The following is a 25,121-nucleotide window of genomic DNA, read 5'->3' on the forward strand; positions in this document are numbered from 1 at the left end:
GCGTTCAGTCGACTAAAGCTGCACTACAGGCACAAAGGAGAAAGCAGAGGGGGCGGCAAAACTCTGCGCAGGATCTCGGCCTGTCCGCGAGTCCCCGTGGAGCGTGGCAGGGTTAGGGGGACAGCAGGGAGCCCGGGCGGCTCCCGGCGGGTGTCCCGGCGCTGGCATTCCCAGAGCGTCTGGGAAGGCGGGCGCGTTCCTCCCGCCGCGCAGCCGGCGGCGCGCCCCGGGGCTGCCAGCTGCCCGTGAAACCCGAAACGCGGGGGCTGGCCCTGCGGGGCCGCCCCGGCCCCTCGGCCGGCGCACACAACACATCGCACATTATCCATCACCCTCGCACGCCGCCGCCCCGCCCGCCGCCGCGGGCTGCCCCCGGCGCGGCTCCCGGGGCACCGCGGCAGCCCCCGTGGGATGGTGCTGCTGGTGCTGGCGGCGGCCCCGCCTGCGCACAGGTCGCCTGAGCGGCTGAGGGAGGGGGCAGGAGGAGAAACTTGTGAGCGCAGCCGGGCTGAAATCAAGCCGCCGCCGGTACCGAGCGTGCCCCCAGCCGCCGCCGCGTGTATGGGGCAGCGGGGCAGCCCTGCGTGAGGGCGGCCCTGCGAGAGGGCGGGCAGCGCCGGGTGAGTACCGCCGGGACCGGGGACGGAGCCCGGGCTCTGCCGGACCGGGCACTGCTGCCGGCCCGGGAGCGGGGGCAGCAGCTGAGCGTGTGTGAGGCAGCTGTTCGTGTCTGCTCTCCGCGTGTGTGGGCATCTTTCGGTGTTCTTCTGTGCCGTTGTTTCTTAGCAGTGATAAATGCTTACTAACAGGATCCGGTTTTGTTGGTTTCAGGGGTACGGGCTGAGTGTGGGTCATCTGACTACTTGTTGACTTGAATATAAATCAAACCCGCTTGTGCTTTCTGCAGTTTTGCGTTTATAATGGTTGTGTTAAAATCTTCCTTCTTCTACGTAAGTTTTTGTTGAAGGATTTGATAGATAAGGTCCTCATTGGGAGTGACTTTGAAGTGAGGACTTTGCCTAACTCTTCTGTGACTACAGTCTTCCATGGATTTTTAGAGCCTCTGAGGGGATTTCTTTTTAACATAAGGGAGCAGTTGTCTTGTCTTTTTCCTTGCCTGGGAAGGAAATTGAAGGTAATATTTGTCTCTATCTTCACTTGCAGTAATATGCATGTATGTTGTCAGTTTGGGAGTTTTCTTCTTCCAGCGGGGTGGAGAGTATTAAATAATTCATGTTTGATGATGTTAGAAAAATTTCTGCAACAGATGACTGGAAGTAAACAGTGGGGGTTTTTTGAGATAGGTACCTTTGTCCTGTATAGGCAGAAATAAGAAATTTACTATTTAGCACAGTGACTTCATAACAAAGGATTTATCTAATAGTAAGCCGAATTCTGTTTGTCCAGTAGCATGGATGCTGAGAGAGGATGATGATAACTCTTAGATCAGCAGGTATTAAAATGCTGTTAAGTTCTTCTGTTTCACAGTAGTTCTGTACCTAGGGGGTGACAGCAACTTCTGTACATTCAGGATTCCTCCTGAGGTAAGAATTATGGGAGTGGAACTGAGCAGTATAAGGAGCACAATATCTTGTCCTAGCTAATAATCATTTAAGTGGAATTTCATAGTCACAGAAGACAAGCAGAGGTAGAATGAAGGAACAATTAAGAGTCAAGTGCCTGTTTCCAGTCCCATGAAATTTTCATGTTGTGGCAGGTTTTGTTATTGCAAAAGGCATCTTCTCGTGCGTGATAGAGTGACTTATAAATGTACTTAAAGCTTGTTTCCTTGTGCATGGTACCTAAAGTTATTAGACTGCCTCTTCTTTCATCGTTGTCCGGTCTCTCAGCTGCATTTTTCTTCTGTTCCTTACTTGACTTCCAGTCTTCGATGAAACTAATTAGGTTTAGTTTGGAATAAATGGGGTGCCCATCCCAAAAATACCAAGTCAAACAACAACAACAACAACAACAAAAAAAAACAAACCAGCAAACAACATGGTAATTAAGTAAAAAATATAAAGCTATGTAGAAAGTTCAGCTGAAAACATGATTTTGTGTGGAAGGCATGACTTCTTTTGCGTTGTAGGGGCGATGTGCTGCTGGGGTCAGGTGAGGAGGAAGCTGTGGGTTGTTCCATTGATGTGTGCCTCCTGGGTTTTCAGACTGGTTCATAAAGATCACTTCTATTAGTGGTTCTGTAACTAAGTTCATTTTTCTGAAGATGGAGTTTAGAAAGAAAGAAATTAGGATCCCTTTAAGGAATGGACCATATAATAGTTTGAAGTTCTGATAAGGTCATATCTTCAGAAGCAGCCAGAATCAAAACTCTGTGTGACCTCCATGTGTAGCTGTAGCACACAATCATGTCTTGCTACTTGATTCAAAATTTTGTTTTTTTTTTTTTTTTTTTAAGCACACCAGGCAGAAGGGAAAAAAAAACCCAACTAGTTGAAATTCATGGTGGGTAGTTTGAAGTGATTTGCTAACTTTAACTGTCTTCTGCATAGACTTTTTTGTTTTTATTGTGATATGGTGGTCTTTGGAAGTATGTTTCATTCCTGCAGGTATTAACTGGCTTTCTCTATGTTGGACAGATGGAATACTTGATACAATTTTTATTGTAAAATAATCTCCTGGAACAGAGTGTGATACTTCATCATATTGGGGTGACATGTGTATTGTACACGGGTTTGAGGGTGAATGTGTGTTAGCTTTCAGCCAGGGAGGAAAACAAAAGGTTGTCTTCTCTTGGTGTTGTTAACCAAAAGAAACATGGCAGGAGTGTATCTGGTACAGTTCCAAGTCTGGAACTTGGTGTTCTGTTATGTCCAAGACTCCAGGCAAGGTGAGTGCCTGATAGTGTTGGATGATAAGGAAACACACAGCTTTTAATGACATTAGCTACTCTGCTGCCAGTCTTGGGAGAAACTTAAAAAGGCAAAGGCGGCCAAATTTCCAGTTTAGATTCTCTTTCTTCATGTAAGATTGTAGAAAGTGTGAGTGGTAGGATTTAGTGTGTTAGTTTCTATTATTATGCTAAAGGAAGGATTTCAAGTTAGCATTGTTTTTTACAGTAGTTGCCTGCATTTATTTAGAAAACTCTTGATTAGGTTGCAGTTTTTTTAACTGAAAGCACTCAAAAATACATGAAAATACCAGGCATGTCAAAGATGGATATACTTCAGCTTCAGCAGCATAGCAGCTTCTTGTACTTTCCTGACTCTTTCCTTCTGCTTCACCATTTTGCTAGTTACACTTGGGTGATGAAAGTGGGTATGGTAAGCACTGGAGTGAAGCTGTAAATTCATGTTGTATTTAATTGATTATGGATCCAGAATAAATTGTTATAGGCCTCAATTAGCTTCCATTATAAGCTAGATAATTTAGTTGTGAATAATACCCTGTTTTGCCAACGAAGTCTTTTGATATACTCTCCAATATATTCATTTGGTGTAATTATCATCAGTCAGCTTTACTTTGTGTTTTTGACCACCAGCTTGTTAGCTCTGGTTCTTATTAGCTCTTTGTACGTTTAATAGCCTTCTCTGTCCAAATTTCTATTTTTTCTAGAATTCCTATTTTATTCTTTACCTTCTCTTTTTATAAGTGGAAAATACAGTTTCTTAATTTCTTCATTTTCTTTTCCCTTTCTCTATTCCAACATTTTTTGAAATGGTTTCCAGAGAAGATGCTCTTGGGTACTGTCAGCTCTTCCCATCTTGAGCACCTGCTGAACAAGGAGACACAGACTGGTGCACAGACAGACAGACGGCTGGCTGTCAGTGGCCTTTCCTCTTTGTAATTAACAGCTTCTTTGGTATTTGTCACCTGCAAAACTTTGCAGTCATGATTTTTTTTTTCTTCATTTTTCTTCCGAGTCGTTGGTTACACTGCAAAATAAGGTAATTGCTTGGAGACTCGAAGCCACCTGCGGTGTGGTGCTTTTTTTTTGTTTACGGTCATGGTCTTTGACTTATCTGTTAAATATTTGAATTAATTTTGTCTGCTTGGCTCAGCTCTAGTTTCATTGGGCTTTTCTAATGAAAATGTCATGCACCATCAAGCCAGGAGTCTTGCAGGAGTGCACAAGCTCATTGCTTTTAACTTTAACAAACTTCTATTGTTTACTGTTGTACTTGTTAGTTTGGGGGGGCTCTCATGTTCCATTGCTCAATGAGACAAACCTCAGCACACGTTGAATTCCTTGGTGAAATGTACAGTTTCTTGTCATTAAATACCTTTCATTTTCCTATACTGAGTTTTGTGTAATTTTGTGTAATGGCAATTATGATTAGTCGCTTTTTAGCAAAGACATTTTTCATGTGTGTTGCTTCCAAGAAGTAGTTGGTGTGTTCCCATGGTTCTTTTCCCACATTTACCTTTGCTTTTAGAACAGCAATTTGTTAACAAAGAAAAGAAAACAGAACTTAAATTTCAAGTGGAGTGGTATTCATGGCCTGTCAAATTGAACAATCATGAAGCATTAGTAAACTCCAGCTATTTGCCTCCTTGCAAAACAGGGAAATAGCTCAAAACAAGGAAATAGCCAACACATTTTGGGCCAGACCACACTAATCAAATATAAAGGCATGTTTGGTTCTCCCAGTTAGTGATATCTAGAGGGATCTTACTGCCTTCCAGGTGCAAGCAGGGTGCTCCTGCAGTAGGCAGAGAAAGTAGCCTTCCAGTTAATCCTTGCTTGGTGACTCGACCTCAGCTCTGGCAGCAGCGTCCTGGATTTTCCATAAGCTGCCTTTCTACAGCTGTATCTTTGACCTCCTCCAGCTACCACATACTGTGCTGTGAGAAGAAAAATGGGAAGGAGGATAGAGGTGACATCAGGGGAGGAAGGTTCTAGTAATTGACAGCTGGAGCTGGAAAAGGTCTTCAAAAGAATGAAAAGAATGGCCAAGGGTGCTGCAGCTTCTGTGAGAAAACAGTGCAGCAGGAAGAAACTTTTCAGCCTGGAGATGAGGTGACAGAGGAAACTTCACTAACAAGTGGCAAGAAAAGGGTAAACAGACACAGCTTCTTCCTCCCTTAGTTTTCAGTAGAGAAGTCCCAGGATGTGTCCTGGAGTGATGGTTGCAGGCTCAAAACGAATGAAAGGAGATACTACTGTGCACCAGATGTAAGTAAGGTGTAATTAATAAGTGTTTGCAGTGTAGGGGTTAGTAAAGGAAAACCCATTTTAAGGGGTAGGTAGCCCAAAGTATTGCTGCTTGCTTGTCTTCGCTATCCTGTTTCCCTGAGGTTTTACTTCAGTCACAGTTGGAGATAGAGCCCATCCAGCCCAGCATCCTGTCTGTCCCATTGTAGTCATCCCTTTGTTCAGTTCTGACTCTGCTGTTTTGGTATTACTTATATGGGGCAAAAAAAAGATCTCATATTCTGTTAGTGGCTTGATGAAAAGGAGCTGAATGACCTCAGCAGATCATGAAGGGCTGCCTTCTTCAGCTAGGAATGTGTGGATATAAGGAAGGATAAGAGCTGCTGCTGCAAAGCAAGCTGTAATCTTTAAAAATCAAAAGCAAAAAGATTCATCACCATTTTGTTTCCAGGCAGTGCTGCAGGAATGTGTAGTCATGGTCTTACAGGATGAGTCTTTAGAGAATGAATAGTAATGGAGCATATCAATTCAAATGGAGCAGAGACCCCCTGAAGCCTGCTGGAGCTTGGTCAAATAAGGCTTTCTCTATGTATCCCACTTGACAGCTGACTGTGTAGCGGTGGAAGATGAAGAAGCTCAAGTGCTGCTGTGCTGCAGAAATCCCAGTGTGCTAAATGACTGTTTAGCAAATGGGAGAGTGCTACAGTCAAGGGTGACTTAAAGTATGCTTAAGGCCCCTCTTAAGTTTTTTGAGAAAGAAGAATGATGCAAAGGCTGCAGGCAATTAACTTTGCTTCTCATTCTTCAAATCCTGTTCTGTGGATCAGTTGGATGAGGTGACTTCCTCCATGGCCATATTGATTTTTCTTTCCATATTTTGGAGGGGGAAAAAGTTTCATTAATTCCTAAACAAACTGTGCATTGTATACTAGCTTCAAGATCTTGTTGCTGTGTGTATTTAGAACCAGTGATTTTAATTTAGTTGATTATGACTGTAATGGAGTTTTAATAATATTTGCATTACCTACTTGGGCATGGACTGAGAAATAAGAATTGTGCAGTTATCAATAAACAGCACAGAACATGATAAAATTCATTTTTAATTCTTCCTGTTGGAGCAAAACAGATTGCTGCAGTTCAAAGACAAGTATGTGAACACAGACTTGTATCTAGGAGATGAAGACAGACTTCTGGAAATCTTGTTTATTTAGTGACATCATTGCCTTATTTCAGAGTGTTATCTTGGAAAGTGTTCTGTGTAATTTGGGGTCGTAGTGTTGTTGTTGAAGGTGAGATAATGATGAAGAGAAAAGCTGTGCTGTACCTTTGCTTATTACAAACTAGCTACCATAGAATTTTGATTGTCCAGAAGTTGGAGAAAGCAGCCTACATGCTGTATAAGCTTTTTTGTTGTGAACCTCTAGACAATTCTTTCAAGAGTTTGGGTTTCTGGTTGTTTCTCTGTGTGTTTGTATGTCTGTGGTGGGCTGTGTTGAGCTCTTGCCTCTTATCCGTGATTGAGATCAAAATTGTGTGTCACATGCATGGATAGTCACTGTGATTATCTACTACTAAGTGTTGCAACACACAAACCCAGAAATCCTGGATGCTAGAAAGAAATAATTCCTCTGGCAGTTGCAATATTTGTGCAGCTGTTCCCACAGATGTTTCTTCTTTCTTGGCTTTTTTTCTTTCTTTTTTTAATTTCTCCTAAGAAGTAAGCAAACCAAGGCAGAAATGTTAAAGGGCCTGCCTGGAGAAAGAGAAAGAAAATGCAGTACCTTTTAGTTTGGACATAGTAATTTACGTTCTTTCAAAATGACTGTGAATTCTTACTTTGTTTGCCAAGTCCAAAGCCTGCTTAGGCTCTGCAGAGCTGAATGGAAGTGTCCTAAAATAGGAGCTTTGCAAATAGACTTTGAGAGTAAGAATCTGCTTGGGGTGATTTGGGATCTCAATAGCATTGCTGGAACCTAAATGGACCCAACTTCGATGTCTATTTTGCTAATTTTAGAAGTGAATTGGAAACATAGTGGTCAGAAAAGTTGTTCTGACAGAGCTCTGCCCTGTGGATAGAAGTGAAATTTTGGAATGAAAACATCATAGCAAACACCCCCCACCCCCTCAGTCAATAACTGATTGCAAGATTGAGGACTAACTCTGTTCATATGTAAGATGCATTTGTTCAGCTGTTTTGAAAAAAGCAAATACAGTTCTGATGTATGACGGTGGGAAGTCTTGAAGGGGCTATTTTAAGTACAGCTCAAGTAAAAATTCTTTACAAGTCCATAAATTAATTGAAATGTAAAACATTATTAACATTTGATGCATGATGGGGTTTCATCATCATGAAGGGGTTTCACCTTTTCCTCTTAGGAGAATACAGGGCTCAAACTGGAATCAGTTAATCACATCTGCCGGAAATGTTTAATAAATGATATTTAGGAAAATGCATGTTTTTATAAATAGAAATCTATATCTTGATGCCAGCAGCTTTCTTAGGTTGAGTTTTCTATTGGGATTCACAACTGAGTAAGGAGGAAGAAGCTCTAAGAAGGCACACGTTGTAAGTCGTGTTTTTGAGTAATGAAAACCTATGAAAAACAATAAATATCTGTCTTTAAGTGTACGAGACCTGGTGCTTTTGGGTTGTTTAGTTTTCCATGTAACCTGGTATATGTGTGATGGCTGCTGCCTAGACTTCACCAGCCATGCTTGAGTCCTCTTTCTTCAGAGGAACTCAGACCTGGCTTTGTGTGTTCTGTGAAAATGAGAAAGCAGCCTTAGACTCTGCACATAAATATGTCAGGTGTGTAAACATCAGGGACAGAACAGAACTATTTCAGGGTCATAAGGAGTAAATTGGTGTAGCCTGTCCATGAGTGTGCTGCAATGAAAGAAAAAAATTATAGCAGGGCAAGGAGTTCCTGGGAAGCCTTGTGACTGCTGCATTGGGGGTGAGGGGAAATATTAAAATAGCTGTTTTGATGATGTTTTTTCTGTTGGAGAGTAACTATGTTGCTGGCTTCCTTGGGGGTTTCAGAAGTTTGACTTAGTGAGTAGGGAGATCCTTTCCTGTCCTGCCTGTTTGTCATATGTGGACAGCTGGAAAAAATAGTCTAGTTCTGTACCACATTTTACAAGTATTGTAGAATGTGCCAGGATAAAAATAAAATTGACATCAACGTAGGACCCTTATTATTTTCACTGTGATGACTCTGTCCTGCAATGAGTCAACTATTAATTAATTTAATAGAATCATAGAGCTATTTAGGTTGGAACAGACCTCCAGTATAATTGAGTCCAATTTTTGAACACCATCCACTGTGCTGACTAAACCACAGCACTAAGTGCCACATCCAGTCAGTACTTGAACGCTTTCAGGGATAGTGACTTCACTTCTTTCTTTCCTAACAGCATCACTGCTTTTGAAGAATTTCCTGGGTTTTAGCACTGATGTTACAATTATGGCCTCTTGGCATGGTGATTCAGCTCCCGAATTGGTCAGCTGGTATTACTGGTAGGATTTACCACACTGGGAAAGGGCAGAGCCAGCAGCCAGTGGCTCTTTGTATGGGAGTAGTTGGTCCCTTGAAATGCTGCCTTCTGCCAGACGTGAGGGGAGAGGGACACTTGTGGGCAGTGAGCAGGGACAGCTGTGATGATGATGCTGTGAGCTGGGGAGCTTGGGGGTTTCTCATGCACGCTCTTCAAGTCTCTTGCGTTCTCCTGCTCTCCTGTTCACCATGTGCTGAATTCCTGCCTCTTGCTGTCCGGCTGGGCTCACAGAGCTCCCAGTGCACTCAGCTGACACCAGGAAAGGACTAAAGCAGCCAGTTAGGCGTGCAGCACGTGGCACATTCAGTGACAAGACTGTTTATCACGTAAGGAGATTATGCCTCTGTGCAGCAGTGCAGTACAGTGCATGTGGCTCTGACTCCTTTCCTTGGCAACTGAGAAAGTGCAGAAGGCGAGTTGGGCATCCTCTGCCAGCATTCGAAATAAAATCTTGAATTCTCTCTGACTCCCTTCAGATGTTTGTATCATGTTTGATGGTGTCACTCCTGGGACACTGTTTTGGAGATGTTCATCTCCCAGCACCCACAGGAAGGCTCTGAAACGTGAGTTTTGCCATTTCTTACTTTTATAGGGACTGCTAGAAAAAATTGCAGATCAGCCAAAACAACATAACAGGTCTTGCTAGTCCACATATGACTACGTGGTATTTTGTACATTACTTAGGTGTCCAGCAAGTAATGAAAAAATATTGTGCATTACCTGTGGAAATATCCAGGAAAAGAAATAATTTCTAGTCTGGCGCAGGCAGGTCTGTGCTGCTGGGCTGTGCACCAAGCCTACAGCCTTTTTGGAAGGGGAAGGAAGGATTCACAGCTCAGAAGAGATATTTTGTAGGAGGTTATGCTGCTCAAAATGCACGCAAAATGGGTCATGCCTCTGGTGTCCCACGAGCTTAGACTTCTGAGGAAAAGTTAGCTCTGGTAACTGAGCTTGCCATTGTGGCACTGTGATGTACCATGAAGGAGCTGAATACCCTCCTGTGCATTGAAGCTGAGTGTCTTAGGCTGGAGGGATTGTACAGAAATAAGCCAAAACTCAGTGACTGAGACCTGTGATACCACTCAGTCATGAACATACGTTAATTCATACTTGATTTTCTAATACCATAAAATATCCAACGTCTTTCCATACAACATGACTCTTGGGAAGAAAAAATATGGTAGCTGTGATAACAGTGTATTCAATGAGTGGTTTGGTTTTGAGCCGCCAGAACACTGCTATTCTTTTTGTACTTCCTCCTTGGAGAAAAAGTTTTGAATTTTTCTTTTGAAAACACGTGTTGGACTGTGTGTCACAAGTTTCCCCTGTGTCATGTACCTGAAAAGGAGAGTAAGTAATGTGTGTGCAGTGTCATGTTCTGTGCTGACTCATATGGCTCATTCTTCTCTAGCTGAGGATCAGAGGTCCATGGTGAGAGATGGTTTGCAGGTATTTTATGCAAAGCAATCTTGTACTCAGAAAACTCTTGTGATGCTTCATGTGAAGTCTGCATCTTTCTCTCATGGAACACTTTTTACTGTGTTACTGAGTTTCGGTTGGTTTTAGGGAATTTCCTAGAAGCTTGAAAATCAAATAGCAGATTTGCATGGGGAGATTGCTGACAGTTTCAGACAGTATATCTTGAGTATTGTCCATGGCATGACAGTACAGCAGTCTTGGATGCCTACTTGAAAAATATTTAGTGTGGAGCTGGTAGTAGGAAAGTCTTCTGTAAATTAATGTGAAGTTAATATCTGTGCAAAAAAAATAGGATGAGAACTTGAGCTTGGAAGCAAGCTGTATGTGCTATTGGAGGTCCAGAAGAAGTAGATTTTAGCTTTTTTGGCATCTGATATATAGATTGCAGGCAATGAAGGGTTGAAGTCTTATCACAAAACCAGAAAGATGATTTATTGGACATGTCAAGAAATCAATCACGGAGCCTAATAGGCCAGTTAAACAAGCTTTTCAGTTTGGGTTTGTTTAAAAACAGGGAGGCCTGAATGGTTCTTGTTCATAAACTTGGATGCCTAGACAGATTGCTTGGAAACTGATAAGAGCAAATAGTTTGTTCTGAAACTCATTGAAAGTGAACAAGAAGAAAATGTTTTTTTGGCTAGTCTGTCATTTGCAGATGTTTTTTTTTTAGGCTAATAAGGTAGGAAAAAGTAAAGGAGTGTGGAAATTGGGACACAATCCTGTAACTTTTCCCCCCCTTTAACAAGCTATTAAAACAAATGATAGAGCTTTTTAAAGAATGTTTTTAAGTTGTAACTTGTAATATTTTTGGTGATGGTAGTGCTGAAGCACCTCTACAGATGGTGTTCCATCTCTGCAGAACAAATGGGTGTTTAGCTGAAAGCTTTTGTGAAAATATGTTAGTATTGACCAGGTTGTCATGAATAGGTTACAGAATTCTAAGATAAAGGTACTCATTTGCCATCCTGGGACAAAAGAGCACAGGGTAAAATTGCTGATGGCTTGGAGTGGTCTGTTATTTTTTTGCTGGCACTGTTTACTGTACTATATGACATAGCATCTATATGTTAATCAAATTTAATTGGTTTAAATTACCTTTGGAATAATAAAAAAAGGCTTTACTATTAAGTAGCAACCCTCATTTAGACCTTTCGGTTCCTTTGTAGTGTTAGAATGGTTGTCCATTTTACATAATAAACATGAATTTTGTGAAGCAGTAAATAAGGGATGGAAAAATTTCTCACAGTAGATGTTCTGGAGATGGAGGAATAATACTGAAGTACTCTCCTTTGAGGTGGGGAATGGGCAAGGAGGTTTTAAACATTTGCACAGGACAGGACTAAATAACCTTGATGAAGTGTTCTTGTTCAGATAAAAAGCCCATGGAGAAGGTGGCAGGGATTTTTGTTGCATGTTTTGTGTATTTGTAGATGCATCAGAGCTACTTCAGTTTAGAGATCCTCAAAAGATAGTCCTAGATCTGTTGTTGCCAGTTCCTGCTTGTTGCATCTAGGCTTAAATTTGGCTTTGTGAGTAAATTACAACTTTTGTTTGACTTGGCACCGTTTCATCAACTAACAAATGACTTTCAGATGTTTGTGATTGATTCTTGTTGCCATATCATTATATTTTTAGCGTTAAATATTTTCTGATGTGCAGTCTAAAAGTGCTTAATTTTCTAGTTGTAATGTTTTTTTACCAATTTATCTTTTGTCACCCATTGGTCTGCCATAGGCACTGCTAGTTTACTCTGGAAAAATCTTGTAAAATTACCTTGAGTTGTCGAGAGATAAGTGAACGTGGCTGTCTGCAAAATTATGTGTAAGAATAGGGTTTTACAAAACTCAGCTGAAAATGAATTGTGGAATCTTGAAAACATATTACAGGAAAAATAAGACACTTTGAGTTACCTCCTCAAAAAGTGTAATTGTTGGACTGTTTTAAAAATGGTAATTCTGGTTTGTCCATGCAGGTGAAAAATTTGAATGGAATTATGAACTATGTCATGTGCAGAGCTGAAGGTGAGCAGGAATCTCCTTGGTAGTAGAAAATCAGTAATTCCATGTCTTTCCCAGCTTTTGTGGCACTTGATTTCACCTTACTCAAGCTGGCACTTAACTGCATTTGCTGCTTCTTAATTGTCATGCTCAATGTCATTTAGTAGTGTGAATGTGTGACTCCACACTGCTGTTAGACTTTTTAAGGCATTTGTGAAGAGGAAATACTAAATGTGGACAGTTTGCAAGTGTTCCCTTGAAAGAAAATAAATTCTCTACAGTCAGCAGATGCTGTAATGTAGTGTTATTGATCACAAACACCAGGCACAACCAAGCAAAATACTGTGTTTTGTCTTGCTGTAGAACTTGGGAAAATATGGCATGGTTCAGGGTGGTATTCATTAATTTGAGCATGTGGGATGGAGGAATGGAAAGTTAAATAAAGTGATTGCAAATGATCTCAAGTGTTTTAGTGCCTTGAGAATTTTCATAAATGTTATGGTGAACTTGAAACTGCTGCTTTTTTTTGAGCAAGGATAAAAATGGGTCCCTCATTGTTTCAATTGACCATCCACAGTTTCCTGTTACCAGTTAGGATATGGTGCAAAGTTTTAAAAGCCACATAAATAGACTTAAGCATTAAAGAAATTATAATGTACATTATGAATGGTTCAGTCACTTCTCAATTATTAATAAGTCTTCAGGATAATTCATACTTTTTTGCAGAGTTGTGCCAATTTTGTGGTGGGTTTTTTGTAGCTAAAATGGACAAACTGTGTATCAGGAAAGTTTTAGTTGCTGTCAAAGTACAAAAAAAAACTTGTAAGCAGGTCTGATGGCTAAATACAATATACTATAATAGGGGCAGATTTTTATCATTCTTGACTGGCCTCTTTGTGCGTGTGAAGGGCTGGCAAATGAAAAGTCTTCTGCAGATGACAGAGGACAAGCTTCCAAGAACCTTTGTGTTTGTAACTACCCGAGGGCTGGTTGGAATTGCAGCCTCCATGTATGATGGGCCAGAAGAAATAATATTTCATTACTGTGTGTGTTCAGTCAGGTGATGTACTGCACACAGGTTTAACACAGGAGAGGGCTCTGAGAACTTCATTAGCAGGTTTAGGATATGTTTTCATGTATGGTGAAATTGTGGGCCTTTCCACTGAGCACCTCCTATCCTCTCTCTGTAGCAGGATGTTTTGCAGTTGTGCCACATTTGTTTTCAGACAGGTTCTTAAAAATTGCCAGAGACCTTAGAGAGCCTAGTGGCAGCTGTGCAGAAAACTGGGAACAGTTAGGTGTGGATTTTTATGTATCTCCGGGACTTTTTTGGACTTACTGTTCAGCATATTGACCTGCTGTAGAGGTTGGTGGCAGCAGCTCCATGATCCATGCTATTTTACCAATGTACATTGGCACATTTTTCTTTCAAAAAAAGCTGTCACCATTGGACTAAGTATTGATGCTATTATCTAAAGTGTTGCTGATACTGTCTTGGTGTTCTGTTTGCATGAGGCATCTGGTTCATGACCAGGAAATCCATTTGCTCTGGGCTTTTGATAACTCAGATTATTTTTCCCTAAAGAAAGCTAACATTTATATTGTGTTCAATATCTGAGACCAAATAAAGAGGCAGAAAAAGTATTGCTGAGAAAAAAAGACAACACATACTAATAAAAGAAGAATCATACATAGTAAAGCAGTTTAAAATTATCTGAGTATTGAGTCAGTAGTGAGTTGGAAAATGTGAAACACAGTTTTATAATAATTCCACTTGTTTGTGACAATTTGCAGACTGAAAGAGGAAAACTTCCTGCAAATAAAGTCATGCAGTTCATGGAATACAAATTATTTTAATTGTTCACAGGTAAAAATGCTTCTCATTACTGCTGTTTTGTCTATGACGCATCCACAGGATTGTTCATGTGCTTGAATCTTTTGGTTTGACCTGTGCAGGGTAGGCGATGTCATAATACAAAGCAGTATAAAAATGGGATGATTTCTTTCCACAGAGTGGAATTAATTAGTGAGCCGGTTTGTAGAATTATTACTGTCAGTTTTGGGTTTATGGAATTGTCATCTGGGTGACAAAAATGTTTGAGTGCTATTCAGGGCACCTTTTTATGATACAGATCTGGATGCAGGTGTAGAGCATAGGCGAGCTGAATTTGTGTTGAATGGTGTACATGAATTTCTGGCTCTGAAGAAATTGTTTGATTTCAGAGGAGTAGTCCTCACTTGAACTCTTGGAGGCTTTTGCTGTGCAGCGAAAAGGTGGTGCTTGTTTTTGTTGTCTGAACAAGGGGCTATTTGCTCACTCAGGCTTGTTGTGGGAAGGAAACTTTGGTTTCTGTTGCTGTATTTCTTGAGCCACTGATGTGTGTGCCTTAGTGAGCTGACGTGTGTTACCCTCCTCTCTAAAGTTTTTGCTCCTTGCTGTTTGCACCCTTCCAACATTTGTGGAATGTTTTGTGTTCTTGGCTGTCAGGGTGTCAGTCCAACCAAATGCTCATTTCCATTCCCCTGAATGTCTGCCAAGCTGGCTTTGTTGTTTCCAGTGGAGAAAAATGGAACTTGGTAAACAAGATGTTGATGTATTGATATGGCATATAATTTTCCATATTGAATTGGAAAGTAAGTTTGTAAATAACTTGTTATATATTACCACTGTTAGGGAACTTAGTGCAGAAAAAAGATCTACATTTATGCTGTATTCTTTCCAGGGTATTTTTATCAGAGAAGGTAAATAGTATTTTTCAAATGTGAATCTTAGAAGAAATAGGTCAGAGTTGCAGTGTCTTCTCTGTTTATTCTGTCCTTCAAATGTGTTTTTTGCAGTTCTCATGAGGATCAGATTGTGTTATAAATCTTAAAGGCAAGCTGTCTATCCAGGAGCAATCACCTTACTGCCTTGAGATAAGAAGGGAAAATTCATATTTGTTTTGACAAAATCTGAGTTTTGCAAATTGTTCCATCATTTCCAAATTACTGCTATCTGAACCCCCCCCATCCCTTTTTTTTTTTCTTCAAGGGTGCTAGTACAGCTTGTTATGGTTTTGTTTTGCAGATTTGAACTTTAATGGGCTGCTTGAATGGTAGGTTCTTCTGGAAATCTGGACCATGAGGCAAATTATGCTAGGATGGCCCCAAGTCCCAGATTTGAGATATCTTTTGGGAAACCCCAGTTTCCTTGGCAGTCTCTCAGGAAATGTCATGGTGCTGTGAGAGCTACTTATGTCCTTCCTTCCTTACAGGAAAAATAAAGTAAAATTCTCCAGTGAACCGTAATAAAGATGATAAAGCCAGCTTTGTTCTGGAAGGCTGTGTTGAAATCTTACAACTGTTTCTGAATTTTTTTAAAATTCCATTGTGTGCTGTGCTGCTTATCATGGGATTCTTTTCCAGCATAAAATTTCTCCCTTCCCCTCTTTTTGTTTCCCCTGGTGGTTGGGGTTTTTTTGTGTGTGTATTTCTAAACTAGTAATTTGGGATTAGATTTTAGGACATATAATGCATGTTTGCCAGAGAAAAGAACTGGAAGTCATGTTAAAAATATTTAGCTTTCATGACATCCAGATGTGTCTAGACTTTCCTTTGTCAATCAGCTGTGGTGACAACATCTGTTTTCTTCTTTTCCTTTCACTTTGTGTTCTTCAGAGTTGAGTAGTTCAAAGGATAAATTGTGGCTTGGTACTCCATATGAACTGTGGCACAGGGACTTGGTCAGGTTCCCCTCAGCATCGGCTCTGAGTTGAAGCTGAGTTCTGCCTGCACAGGGGAGCTGTTGTTAAGTGCGTCACTTTTTCATGATGTTGGGTTCCTGTTGGTGCAGCCCCTGCTTGATTTTGAGAGCATGTTGTAAAGTAATGTAATAGATAATGTAGTGTGTGTTCACTTTGAGGATAATGGAATGTATCTGAAATGATGAGGTTAAATGAAAAATAGGACTCAGATTCAAGTTTGAGATGAGAAAAGCCTGAGAAAGGTGAGGGGGGTTCTTGACAATTTTCTAAGGCTCAGTAAGATTGCAATAATAATTGCACTTTTAACAGTCTTAAAATGATGCTTCTCATCTTCTCAGGAGCTCTTATGTGTACTTCAGCTTGTACCTGTATTTGGCAGCAGTTCACATACAGAAATTTACTACTGGGTGATTGCTACGACAAATATATCTACTTCTTTTCTATAGTGTTCTTCAGTTTCTGTTGTCCCATTTTCTGCCACAATTTGTGTACCCATGACTATGGTAGATATTGTCACTCTTATTACAAAACTAGCCAATGAAAATGGCAGCAGGGACAGCAGGCAGGTTTTTATTTTTTTTTTTTTTGTTACCAAAAGTATGCATTCTTAGCTCATTACCCTTTGTGGAGAAATGAACCACTTAGGAGTGGACAGGAGGATTTTCTTACACTGTTCTTTCTGGTGTACAGATCTGTGAGGAGGTGAGGACAGAAGGTGGAGTGGTTTCAGCTTCCCTGGCACTGTTTGAGAGGGGCAGGTGGAGTTTTAGCCCTACCTCCCTTACATTTCTGGGCTGTGGAACCAGGTGTGGAGCCGTGAAGGGCTGAGCACAGCTGTGCCAGTGTTATGCTTGGATCCCCTGCGTGGGTGTTTGTGCAGGAAAAGCTGTGTGACTGAGCTCCGCCAAAGAGCAGTAACCAAATAATTGCCTAGTAAATTCCTGAGAATGTATTTCCCTTGTACAAAAATATTTATAAAGGGAATGTTCATTTGCCAATTTCGAGCGGGAGAAAATAGATTGAGGTGAAATTACAAAAGAACAGTTTGAAGGGTGGGTAGGGCAAAAGGAGATGCTTTGAAATCAATCACACACATTCCTCTTCCACTTGCAGTTCCTTGGATCTAGAAAATGAACCTAGGCCTCATTTCCATTCATACTAGTTTTTCAAAATGGTTTTAGAATAACTGAAAAAAACCCTCCCAAAATGAACCTACCAAAAAACTCTATAAAGCTATTAAAATAGTTTAAAAAAGGAAGATATTCAATCTTTATAGGTTGTTCAACAAACTTTAAATAATAATGTGAATTATTGCAAGTGTAATTTTTAAATTATTTGCTTAGTGAGTAAAATACTTTTTTTTTTTTTAATTAGAACTGCTTACTGGATCTTTTCCCACTCTGCCAGAAGAAAACACTGATTAATTTCAAGCTTAGGGATAACTCTGGTGCAGTCTCTACAGAGATCTGATAATAGTGATGGAAATTAAGTAGAAGTACTTAAATGGTGATTTAGCTCTCCATGTCTTGCACTTAGCTTTAAAACTGACTGTATTTTTCAGTGAGTTTTGGTGAAGGTTCCAGATTAATTTAGTCATATCTGTCTTCTCACTGGAGTTGAGAAGGAGGAAGAGTAAGCAATGCACAAATAAGTTTTCAAGGATTTTGGAAATAAACTTATGCAACTTCTTCATTTGCTGTCTGAAATCTGTCTCAGTGTAAACAGGATTATCTGTATGGCTAAATCAGTAATACTAGCTATATTAATGTGTTTTGGTCATGTGAATTGTCCCAGTGAAGCGTATATATGTCTGATAAGAAATATTTGACACTCTAAAAGCATCAGAGTGAATGTATTCTTGAAAATGGTAATGGCAGTGGTAATGGATGAACTTTGGGGCTAGTCACAAGATTCTTGTGCCACTGAAGCCAAAAATAATTGCTCCTGTGGAGAAGTTTCAAACATATTCTGTGTAAAGATAAAACATCAACTCATAGCATGGATAGACAAAATCCTGAGTAATCAGAGAGAGGTATCTCATGAAAAATTTACTTCTGCTTCCGAGTGTCAAAACTACTTCCTGCAGAGCTTACAGATAACACTAGTTCCTGTCAAGCTGTGTACCAAAAGATGGAGCACCAGCAGAAGAATTTGTTCACCATTAAATAACTTCTAATGTGTAGAAATACTTTCAGAATATAGGGGGGAAAAAAAAGCATGGGAAGCTGGGACTTAACTCTGCTTTTGAAGTTTTGGATTCGGTCATGGTGGTCACTATTATGTTAGTTTTTGAGGACAGACTAAACACTGAGAAAGCTAAACGTACATTCTGCCTGCCACACCAATTAAAACAAGAAAGCCACTTACACTGGGTGGAGGGAATTCTTTTCACAGCAATAAGCAGAAGTTACATTAGCAGTGGACGTACAGAAATGTTTTTTGCTATGCTGTAACTACTCAAAAAATAGAATGAGCGAAGTTTATGTACTGGTGGCTGAGAGCAAGGACTGCAAATGCTTGTGCTTTTGATTTCTTGGTTAAACATCTTGTCAGCTTGTCTGTCTTGGGGATGTTGGGAAAGTGATGGATTTAGTCCTTTGGTCTTGGGTTTCCTGGGGCTTCCAGTACTGAGAGGTGTACATTCTTTCCCTTTTTGTCTAATTTCCTCCCTTTGAAGTGGAGATCAGGCTTCCATTGGAAGCAGAGGTTGTCCAGATACATGGCATATGAACATCTGACTTTATTTGAGAGTACATGAAAGGCTTTTATTAGTTTCTTTTAACATTTCTGTCTAGTAATATCATCTTAAATCACACTCTGAAATGAAATCATAATAGTTGCCGCCTAGATTCCTTGTGTGTTGTAGAAAGCTTAATGCCTTATGTACAGGATCTCTCAAGGCCTAGCTGAGGTTTCAGCTGCGCTGTCTTCCATATGTTTAGAAAAAAACCCTGCATCATCTGCATCCAATTTAGCAGAGCTGGAATGCTGGAAACATGTTTTAGTTCCTGGTGAAATATAACTGTGAGCGTTCTGCGAGTGAAAGCATCGCAGTGGAGTTGTTCCTCTGTCTGTGCAAAGCAGAGGTGTCCATGTTTAGCTGGTTCTGTTTATTTGTAGGTTTGGGTCCATATCCCTTTGGTGTGGGCTGAGCTGGAGGGCAGCAGTGAGCCCACAACGGAGCCATCGGGTCAGCTGTGGTTCCACTTAGCTCTTGGTGTGGGGCAGAGGAGCCCTGCTGCTGCTTCCCTGCTCCTGCTGCAGGTATTTGTGTGGGGATCTCGCATGTTCTGAATGAGCTGCTGCTCCTGGAGCTTCCTTCCTCCCAGATCCTGGCCAAGGACACTTCGTGATGGTTGATATCTCAGTAGTTGATACTTAGACTCTTCAGCAGGCCTTGGTGCGCAAGGTAGGTAGGTGATGCTGCTCTCTGACAGTGCCTAGTCACAAATAGCAACTGGATTAGCAATTTTCTTGTTTGTTTCACTGAAACACGTGGCAAATTTCATCATCCTAAGAGGCAAAGTGTGTCGGTGCTTGTAGGCATTGGTGTGTTTTGTATGTGCTTTGTCCAGATTGCTTTACCAGCCTATTGTTGTGAAGCTGCATGCCTTCCACAAACAATGTCTGACATCTGTTATCTGTTCTGGATTGTTTTTCTCTGTGTCAACTTGAAAATTAAATGTATAAAGTGTTTTTTTTTTTATTTATTTATTTGAATCTTCCAGGGCATTTGACTGTTTTGTTAGGAAATGCAAGGTCAAATAAATGTTTTTGATGAGTCTTGCTGTTTACACTTAACAGCTCTGAAGCAGCACCAGCAGTATTATGTCTTTGAAAAGACAAAGGCCTTAGGAATAATTGAAAACAAAAAAGTGAAGAATTAGAAAAGCTTTGCCAGAGCTAATGTAAGAAGAGAAGTCAGGTCACAAGACAATAATCAGGGCATCTGTTCTGCAAACTCACAAAGTAGGAAGTTCTTTGTGTTTTCTAGAAAACCCAACTGTTGCTACAATGTTGTCTATTTGCACTGGCTAATCTATTTTGTTAATAGGTTATCTTTTTCCATTTGTAAAGGTTGAAATATTGTCTTGAAAACCACTGTGTCTGTTGGAAGAGAATCTGAAGAATCCTACTCCATCTTCATCTGTTCTAATTAAACTTGGTTCCTAAATTTGGGTGAATGATGGATCAAGCCAATAAACCACACAACTCCATGTAAAAATTGCTTTCTATGTGGTTGATACCTAGAGATTTTACCTTCCAACTTAGAAGAGCAGAGTTGTTTTTCAAATCATTATCTGATCAAGAGAAGATGAAAAAGTACAGCTGTAGTTAGGGTTGCAGATAAAGAGGAAGTATGAAGTTACTAGGAGGCTGGATTAATTTCATTGCCTTATATTAGCTTTTCTGCAGTGTCTGTTCTGGAGGTTGATTGTGAGTCTGATTCCTTGGGAAAAATTGTCCATAACTGGTAGTTGTAAAATAATAAAAGTTACAGCTGAAGCTTTCACACAGCTCTACTGAATTGGCTTTGCAAATGGAATAAACTGTGGTGCTGATTGTTTTAGCAGTCAACTCATGTAATTCATACTTTCCAGAATGCACCTTATTCTGCAAAAAGAAATCCTCAAACAATCTGTGCTTTGGCAAAGAAGGAGCTGCTTGACTTTGTGAGATCCTGATTTAAACTTCATTTGGTTTTCTGCACTGATGAAGCATGTTGCTTTTGAAATGCAGGATGGTGTTGGTGCAGGTCATAGATAACCTGAAGGTTACAAGCAAGGCAAAAAGGGTGTTCTTTTCTTCTTTGTGAAAATAAACAACAAAAAAATCAAGAAAGCAACAGTGCAGAGCCATGATGGTCATAATGGAGAGGGATGGGGCATTTTTGGGGTTTGGATGGCAAGGCTTGTCTGCTGCTTTGACTACAGTAATGTGAAATAGTAAGGCCTGTCTGACTGGAGGCGATAACCTCCTTTCCCTTGGGCATGCTGATATTCTCCTGTTAAGATCGTGACTTACATGAAACACAGACTCTGCTTACTGTGAAGGGAGTTAATAAGAAAAGGCAGATTTTGCTGGTTTATTCTTGATGCTATTTTATGCTGTTAATGCCTTCTATCATTCATAGCAGAAGAAATTTATATTCTCAGGATACTTGCCTCTCAGGTTAGATAAATTGAATAAATTGACCTCTGTAAACATGAACATGCTCAGCACAGTCTCAAAGTGGCTACAGATCCAGGACCCACTATCTTTGGATTATTTTTCTTTTGCCTTTATGTCTATTTTTCTGAAGTGTTAGTCCTAGTTAATGTCAATTTCTCTTTTTTTTAGCCTGCCTAAAACTGGAGAGTGCCCAGTGTTGTTTGCTACTAGTTGTTGCTTTTTTTTTAAATCTAAACATAATGTTTTCTTAAGTTTTATGTAGGTAAGTAACATATACATGTTTGCTGGTTTTGAATCTTTTAAGGTGAATAACTTAACTTGGTTTTTTTCCCTTTTTCATTTTGGGTGCAGCAATGTCAGCAAAAGATGCTTACATGTTTTTAGCTGGCTTTCAGGTCCCTGAAGGTAAGCAGTTACTTGCTGAAGTGTTCTTGACTCTAGTTCTGCTTTTCCTTCAGCTCACATGTCACAGCAGTGACCAGAAAGAGACACATGAGCATGAAATGCTTTTAGGGAGGGCGTGGTCACCTTTTAACTGGGGCTTATGATGTTGGAGTATGAAGACTGTGGATGCAACACAGCAGAGTTGGCTTTGCTCTTAAGGGTTCCTTTAGTACAAGCTGGAAAAGTAGATGTTAGCATCCATGCACAGGCTGACCTTTTCAAGGGTAAGGACCCCATGAATTTATTCCATTCCCCCCACATGAATTCATTTTAGAGTCAAAGGATAGTGTTGGTGCTGATTTAGGAATTCAGGGACAGCATTCACTTTGCTTAGAGCTTTACTGGAAAGGGCAGTACCACAATGGTGTTATTTTTCATTTACTAATGCATGATAATTTTTCATTTACTAAAACAATTTAGGTGGCATGGCATACGCACTGCTGCTTTCTGAAATACATAGGAAGGATTGTGGACTCTGTTTTTCTGATGTAAACTTGGTCTTAGAAAAGTGAAATGTTAGTTCTTTAAGTATGAATTAATCCTTTTCCTGGGCAGAAGATGGAAATGTCAACTGCAAAGTAATGGTGCTTATTTAGAGTTGGCTTTTTCAGTGGAAAGACACACATCTGCTTTTTAAAAAATCTGACTATATTGTCTCCAGTATTCTAGCATGGAAATTTATGTCAGTATGGTTAATGTTTTTAAGTGACAGATGCAATTACCATTTACATAAAACATTTCTGAACAGCATTAAAACTATACTGATTCCTGTTTAAAAGTAGGTCTATTTAAAGTTTAGGTCCTGCTGGGGTTGGCACGCAGAGAGGACACAAATCTTGGCTCTGAGACTAAGTTTAGTAGGAATGGAAGCAGATGCACCTCTGAGGTTGCCAAGTTTGAGCCTTTGGTTCTGACTTGCCCGTGTTTATTTGAGTTGGGACAGCGTCAAGATACTCCCTGAGGCTGGGTGGGTGCTCACTACCTGTGTACAGTATGCGCTTACTGCTTAATATCCATGTCCTCCTCTGCATGCATGCAGGGCAGCTGGGAAATGAGCATGGTAGTTCTGGATGCAGTGTAGGCACGGGCTGTAACTCTGTCAGTTCTGCTGATACACTGGGGCAGGATGTTCCCACATGCACATCTGTGATGCCATGATCATTCTGGGGAGCACATGGATGTGGGAGAGATTTGCTTCAGAGGAATATCTCAGCACATCACCAAGGGCTGCTGTTGCTTGAACTTCTTTCTACTGACAGGGATAAACATTACATTGTGCATAACAAAGAGGAAGTAATTTTGCATGAAATGTTGATAGCAATTACGTTCAAAATATTTCTGTTTGTCAAATGTGAACTAATGTAAGACTTTAAAGGTCATTGTGGGCTGAGTTGAGGTGGGTTGAACCTTCCTTTGTTTCCCTTGAGGCTTCTATAGAGGCACCCAGAGATAAGGTTCCTCTTGCTCTCATCATCTGAGTATCTGGAGAGAAGTTGCCAGCCAGTATTTGGCTGTGTTCATCTCTTTACCAAAGCTGGGACTTTGCTGGGACTACATTTGCTCCGACCAAGAGAGGGGTTTGAAGTGTGGTGCAGGCAGCAAATACTTGTCTTTATTCCTCCCACTCTCCAGCAACTACCAACGCTTTCTGCAGAACCTGTGAGCTCCTTTGATTTGCAAGTACTGCAGCAGATTTGGGAGGAGGCTTTTTGCTGCCATAGACAAACTGGAATGTTAATTTTGCTGCTTGGCAGCATATTTAATGAATGGCATTTGTAACATCTTAATTCTCTTGATCAGTTTTATAAGGAATGTGCAAGGTCTGAACTGCTGTGAATTGGACAACATGGAAAGTCCTGTTCTGTTGGATTTCCTAAAAAAACCTTCAGCCTTGTTTCATTCTCAGTGATTCACTGTCAGAGGGCTACTGACATCTGTACTCGGATGTCTTTTGCCACCAGTCTTTGAGAACAAAGAGTGGTGCTAGAGATTATTTTTATACTTTGAGAGTATATATCTGTTGAAATCATGCTTGGGCACAACTCTAAATCAATTCTTTTGTGAGTGAAGCCAGTATCTGCTGAAGTATTCACCACTCACATGTGGGAATTAAGTTACTTTTAAGCTGTCCTTTTGACTACTTTCTCCATGTAAAGTATGAAGCTGTAAACAGGGTTTATGTATTTCCAATGTCAGATATTCAGAGGCAGTGTTACCCTTTGGTTGGAAGAGACATCTGGGACTTGAAATGTCTTTCAGTTGTTCCAGATGCTGCTTTTGACTTGCTCCCTGACCTTTTCACTGCTCAGTATTCCAGCTCCTGAGACTTGTCAGCTGTTCTGCATTTTTTTGTCTATCTTGCATCACTTGACCCTTTCAGCTATCAGAGGCTCTTTATTGCCTTGTCTGTAGTTTTCTTAGGCTTCTCCAGATAGTTACAGCTGATCTTCTCCTGTATGAATTTTACCTCTAGCATTGCCAGTTGTGCAGAATAAGACACTTGAAATGGGAGTCTGGGTAGAAACCTGGCAGGTTAAGGACCACTCTATTCTAATGACAGAATAGTTTTGTGTTGGGAGGTACCTTTTAAAGGTCACCCAGTCCAACCCCTCTGCAATGAACAGGGACACCTTCACTTTTCCAATCACTTTGGTAGCAGCAACCTTGTCTTGCAACTGTGTGCTGCCATGTAAGGAAAGCTGGGGGGATGTATGCATAATGGGTAGCGTACAAAAAAGCATAAACAGAGATACTGTTATCCTTGGAAGTTGTTGCTGAAGTTCTTCAAAACCTTTTCCTGTGCTGTGACATTTTGCGGCCACTCCTGAATCAGGTATGGTGTATCTACCTGAGAAACAATACCCAGACAGAATGTGTGCAAATGTCTGTCAGTTACACAGGTTTTCTACAGGTGGAGTCCATCTCCACCCAAAAAAGTTAGTGGGATTAGGAAGTGATGGTGAGGTGTCCTTTCTAGGTGTCAGGAAAGAATCTGTGATCAACAAAGTGCTCTTAGTTTTGCAATTTTGTTATGGCTCCTGCTGCTACAGTAGTGGTGGGAAGACAAGAAAGGAGAAAGCTGCTGTGTGGATTTCACAGAATAGGACTGAATGGCAAGGGCACCAAAAGTTAAAGCTGTGAAAATTAGTCCAAATGCTGATCTGACAGTGTGATGTGATGCTGCAGTAACAGAAAGGCTGCAATTGCTTTCCTTTTACAAAACTATGCCCGTGTTTGCTAACACTAGTCATTATCGCAAAAAATAAATATACACATGCAGAAGGGGATGTTTTCAAAAGTGCCTGACCAAATGTGTTAAATAATTCCTGTTGTAATTCACAAGAAGTTGAATGTTTTCTTATATTCTTTATAAATCCTCAATCCTGTTTTATTTGGGCTGTTTATAGCTGTGCTTGAATTGGTGTAAGAAAGCAGTAGGCTTGTAAAGGTTTGGCTGGTCTAAGAATGTGTTAGAAAATTCTGACTTGAAAATGCAAATGACCAAGGCCTCAATTTTCTGGCAAAATTATTGGGTCTTGGTTTTCGAACTGATCCCAAAATGCATTGAAAAAGTAATGGATGTCTCCCCCTCAGCTGTACCAGGCAGTGAATATC

General features: G+C 40.5%; 1 protein-coding gene across 1 annotated transcript in view; it reads left to right on the plus strand.

The window, feature by feature from the left end:
* The first annotated feature begins 492 nt into the window (after nucleotides 1-492).
* The window catches only part of ARHGAP24 (Rho GTPase activating protein 24), a 184,497-nt gene continuing 159,868 nt past the window's right edge, over nucleotides 493-25,121 (plus strand). Inside the window, exon 1 of the mRNA XM_084204109.1 lies at nucleotides 493-620. The gene's annotated coding sequence lies outside the window, so the exon portion shown is untranslated. The remainder of the gene's footprint in view (nucleotides 621-25,121) is intronic.

The sequence above is a fragment of the Fringilla coelebs genome (assembly GCF_963513975.1).
Source record: "Fringilla coelebs genome assembly, chromosome: 4".
Taxonomy (NCBI): Eukaryota; Metazoa; Chordata; class Aves; order Passeriformes; family Fringillidae; genus Fringilla; species Fringilla coelebs.